Source organism: Phascolarctos cinereus, unplaced genomic scaffold (genome assembly GCF_003287225.1).
Source record: "Phascolarctos cinereus isolate Bilbo 61053 unplaced genomic scaffold, phaCin_HiC Scaffold_349;HRSCAF=954, whole genome shotgun sequence".
NCBI classification, from domain to species: Eukaryota; Metazoa; Chordata; class Mammalia; order Diprotodontia; family Phascolarctidae; genus Phascolarctos; species Phascolarctos cinereus.
This window is the reverse complement of record NW_027555679.1, coordinates 9,331-15,023: the sequence shown is the minus strand read 5'-3', so window position 1 is coordinate 15,023 and position 5,693 is coordinate 9,331.

Genomic DNA, 5,693 nt, shown 5'->3' with positions numbered 1-5,693 from the left:
GCATTTCTTTAATCATTAGTAATGTAGAGCATTTTATCATATGGTTTTTGATAGGTTAAATTTCTTCCTTTGAAAATTGCCTGTACAAAGAATTGAAAATTGAGGGGATGCCCATCAGTTAAAGAATGGCTGAAGGAATGTTACTGGACCATAAGAAATGTTATACTGCTGTAAGCAGTATCGTATCCAAACAACCTGGGAAGATTTTTATGCATTGTTGTAAATTGAAATGAGTAGAAGGAGGAGAACATTGTAAACAGTACCATCAAAATTCTGATCAACACTTTGATCCAAGACAGTTTCAAAGAACCCATAATGAAAAATGCTATCTACCTCTGGAGAGAGAACTGATGAAGACTGAGTGTGGACTGAAGCATACATTTTTCACTTCCTTTTAGTTCCTTACTTGTTAGTCTTTATTTTAAAATCATGCCTGAAGTAGAACTGTGTTTTGCATGCCTTCAGATGTTTTATTTATATGATATGATACATTATATCATATGGCTTGCCTTCTTAATCGGTGTTAGAGGGAGTCGGAGAATTTTGAATTGAAATAAAAAAAAATTAAAGATAAATAATGAAAAGAAAATTGCTTGTTCACATCCTTTGATAATTCATTTATTAAGGAATGATTCTTAGTGTTATAAATTTGAATCAATATGGTTTTTGAGTCAATATGGTTGTGGTTTGTCCTTCGTTCTCAAAGAGGACCATGACATCAGGGAGATGATAACATGACTTACAATTGACTTTGATTTGAGTGAGAGAGGACTGTGCAAAGTCACCAGCCTCATTTTCTGCTGCAGAGCCATCTTGGTCTAGTGGCCAAATATAGATGTGAATGACTAGGATGCAGTGGGAGACCTTGCCCCTTTTAAGCTAAGATCTTTTCAGGTTCTCATCGAGTGAGGCAAGATATAGAAGGTGGGATTTAGCTAGGTGTTGAAGTAAGCCAGGGGACCCAGGAGGTGGAGTTGAAGAAGGAGAATATTAAAGGCATGGGGACAGCTGATGAAAATACTTGCAGTCCACAGATGGAGTGTCTTGTTCAAGAAACAGCCAGGAGAAAGATCTGATGAAGTCTGAGTACACACTGAAGCATACCACTTTATTTTATTTTTTTCATACTTTTTTCTTTTGGTCTGGTTCTTCTTCCACAACATGACTAATATGGAAAAACATTTTACAGGATTGCACATATTGTCTTAGGAAGAGAGAAAGGGAGGTAAGGAGAAAATCTGGATAATTTTTAGAATTTATTTTTAAAATTTGCTTTATATGTAATTGGAAAGAATAAAACATTATTTAAAAAATTATTGTGACACAAAGAACAACAGAGAGGACAGTTTCAGAGAAAGCTGAGAAGATGAATGCTGACAAAAATGAGCAGAAGTAGAGAACGATTTATGAAATAACTGAAACAGTATAAAGACAAACAATTTTGAGACACTTAAGAACTCTGATCAATGGAATGGCCAAGTATGACTCCCAAGGACCCATGAGGAGCATATTGCATAGCTCCACACAGAGAGGTCATGGACTGACTCAGGGTGCAGAATGAGACAGATTTTTGGATGTGGCCAATAGGAAGATTTGCATGGCTTGATTACATATTCATATTTTATAACAGTTTAGTTATTCTTTTCTTTTTTCATTGGTCAAGGGAGGGATGGGAACTAGACGGGAGAGGAAATTAATATTTGTTCAATGAAAAAAAGTTAAATAAAAAGTTGGATCTCTAAAAGCATATGGATTCCCTCAAAAGGAATAAGCAAGTGAGGAGAAGGGATGGATTTTGAGGAAAACCTAATAAAATCCAGTAAGAGATCTTGCTGGGATCCTGTTTATCACTTAGTGGTCCCACAGTGGGACTAGGCTTTGGTTGGTGGTTTCTTTGGCGGGAAGGGTCTGGGATATTATAGATGGTCTGACAGGTGGTGTGGCACCCAGCTTGTGATCTTGAGGGGAACCAAGCATTCAAGTGGTGATCTCAGTGGTGCTCCAGTGAATGGTTTGGCTATGGCTCTGCTATATGATTGGGTCTGAGCGAGGCACTGGAACACAAGTGGTGGTGTCAGTTGGTGCCTAGGATTTGAATGTTACTTTCGTGGGGGGCACATGGACAAGTAGAAGTCTGAATTGGAACCTGACACTTAATCGTAGATCTCTCTGAGTGTGATATCCAGGACAGACACTACTCCTACTGTGGGAATTTGTCAGCTCCTGGCCTTTTCAGAGAGGAGAAGAGGTGCTGATGGGGTTTGTTTTTCAAATCTCGTATTCCTGTCATTGCTATGGAGGCTGCTGTCTATTCCTCCAAGATCACCATTCAGGAGTTAGACACCCATGAAGATCACCGATCAGATGCTGGAATCTGACTGAAATCTGCAGTTAGAGGCCAAGGTCCCATTAGGATCACCAACTGGCTGGAGAAAGGATGAGAATTACATAAAGAAAGTGGAAAAGAGAAACAAAATTAACTACAAGAGAGAAGCAGTGGGAACAGCATCTCCTGAAAGGCATCCTGGAAATGAGATGAGACAAATCCCCTCAAGCACTGGCCTAGGGCCTTACCCCTTCTTGAAGAGGAAGCTGGCTGTGATGTCTGACCCCAAAAGCCTTCTTTCTTTTGGATTTCTTTTACAGTGTCTTAATTTCTCATAACATAAGTCACTAGCTTCCAATTTCTCCATTCTAATTTTTAAGTATTTTCTTCAGTAATCTTTTCGACTTCCTTTTCCATTTGGCCAATTTTTCTTTTTAGGTCATTCTTCTCCTCATTGGCTTTTTGGACCTCTTTTGCCATTTGGGTTAGGCCATTTTTTAAGGTGGTATTTTCTTCAGTATTTTTTTGGGTCTCCTTTAGCAAGCTGCTGACTTCTTTTTCATGATTTTCTTGCATCACTCTCATTTCTTCCCAGTCTACTTCTCTTACTTTCTTCTCAAAATCCCTTTGAGCTTTCCAGGGTCTGGGACTGATTAGTATTTTACTTGGAGGCTTTGGATGTAGGAGCTTTGACTTTCTTGTCTTCTTCTGGTTGTATGTTTTGATCTTCTTTGTCACCAAAGTAAGATAAGTCTGCCTCTTTTTGCACTGCTTCCTCCTGATCCCAGCCAATCACTTGAGTTTTAAACTCTTTGTTAAGGTAAGAGTCTGCTTCCAATGTGAGAATGTACTGTCCCAAACTTTGGGGGTTTATACAGCTGTTTTCAGAGATACTTGTAAGGACCTGTAAATGTTCAGTTCTTGCAGGGTGGTATGATAAGGGGCGAGGTGTTTACTTCTTTCCTGGCCTGTGCTGTGGTTTGTGAGTGACCACAAGCACTCCTTTCTGTCCTGGAACTGTGAGAAAGGTTTGCTCTCCACAGCCACTCCAAGCTCCACCACACCAGCATTCCTCCTCACCCCAGGACCACAGTCCAGAACTGTGACCCAGATCCAAGCACAGGCAAAGCAAGAGATTTCTACCTCAGCACTGGCAAAGAGATCCCTGCAATCCCATTCTGATTAGCCACTCGAATCACCTGCAGTCTATGGGCCAGAAGCTCAGGACAGCAGCCACCACCATGGTGCCCATGCTTAGCGCTCTTGGCTCTGGAACTGGCTCTGGCACCTAGTTTCGCTCTCACCACAGAAACAGACTTTTCCCACTGACCTTCTAAGTTGTCTTTAGCATTCATGGGTTGAGAAGTCTGGAAACCACCACAGCTGCCCACGATTCAGTTCTCTGAGGCCTGCTCCATGGTCGCTGCCGCCTGCGCCCCAACACCATGTTGTGATCCTCTTCCCACCTGGCTCAATATACCTTTCCAAAAAAATCATCCAGATTGTCTTGGGCTGCAAATTTGCTTCACTCTGTCTTTTTGTGGGTTCTACTGCTTTAGAATTTGTTTAGAGCCATTTTTTATAGGTATTTGGAGGGGTTTGGGGGAGAGCTCAAGCAAGTCACTGCTTTCACTCCACCATCTTGGCTCAGCCCTCCCCAAAAGCCTTCTTAAAGAAAGAGCCCCAGACTAGTCATTAGGCACTTGTCACAATGTAAATACTTCAAGTTGAATAAGTCCCTTATGGTTTCTCTTATTTACCTTTTCATACTTCTCTTGAGTCTTGTATTTGAAAGTCAATTTTTATATTTAGCTCTCATTTTTCCCCAAGAATGCATTAAATTCTACTACACCATTGACTGGCAATACCCCCACCCCACTACCATTGATTATACTCAGTTTGACTGGGTAAGTGATTTTTGGTTTTAATGTAGCTCCATTGACCTCTGAAATATCACATTCCAAACCCTCTGATCCCTTAATTTAGAGGCTGTTAAATCTGGTGTTATCCTGACTTTGGCTCCAGAATACCTGAATTGTTGCTTTCTGGCTGCTTGCAATAGTGTCTTCTTGACCTGGGAACTCTGGACTTTGGCTACAATATTCTTGGGAATTTTTCTTTTGGCGTCTATTTCAGGAGGTAATCGGTAGATTCTTTAAATTTCTATTTTACACTGGTTCTAGAATATTAGGGCTGTTTTCCTTGATAATTCCTTGAAAGAAGTTGGCTAGACTTTGATTGATAATGGCTTTCAGTTGGTCCAATAAGTTTTAAATTATCTCTCCTGGATCTCTTCTCCAGGTCAGTTGTTTACCCAATGAGATATTTGACATTGTCTTCAATTTTTCTATTCTTTTGGTTTTGTTTTATAATTTCTTGATTTCTCATAGAGTCATTAACTTCCATTTGTTCCATTCTTATTTTCCTTTGCCTAGGCAATGGGGTTAAGTGACTTGCCCAGGGTCACACAGCTAATAAGTGTTAATGTGTCCGAGGCTGGATTTGAACTCAGGTCCTCCTGAATCCAGGGCCGGTGCTCTATCCACTGTACCACCTAGCTGTTTCTCTATTCTAATTTTTAAGGAATTATTATCTTCAGTGAACTTTTGCACCTCCTTTTCAACTTGACCACACACACACACACACACACACACACACGTGTGTGTGTGTGTGTGTGTGTGTGCATTTGGTGAGGCGATCGGGGTGAAATGATTTGCCTAGGGTCACACAACTAGTAAGTATCATGCGTCTGAGGCTGGATTTAAACTCAGTTCCTTTTGACTCCAGGGCTAGTGCTCTATCCATTGCACACCTAGCTGTCCCTAATCTAGTCTATTTTTCAAGGTGTTATTCTCTTCATTGTTTTGGGAAGACTCCTTTACGAAGATGTTGACTCATTTTAATGCTTTTCTTGCATCACTCTCATTTCTCTTCCCAATTTTTCCTGTAAATCTCTTACTAGATTTTCAAAATACTTTTTGAGCTCTTCTGTGACCTGAGGCCAATTCATATTTTTCTTGGAGGCTTTGGATATAGGAGCTTTGACTTTCTTTTCTTCTTCTGGTTGTATGTTGTGATTTTCCTTGTTACCAAATTAAGTTTTTGTAGTCTGAGGGCTTTTTTTCCCACTGTTTCTTAATTATCCCAGGCAATTATTTGACTTTTTAACTCTTTGTTCAAGTAAGGCTCTGCTTCCACTGTGGAAGGAATACTGTCCCAAGCTTCAGGAGTCTTGTCCAGCTATTTTCAGAGATGCTTCTGGGGACCTGAAAGTTTTCAGTTCTCCCAAGGTGCTATGATCTAAGGAGAGTTCTTTACTCCTATTCTGAGAGAGACCAGAAGCATTCTTCTCTGACCTGGAACTGTG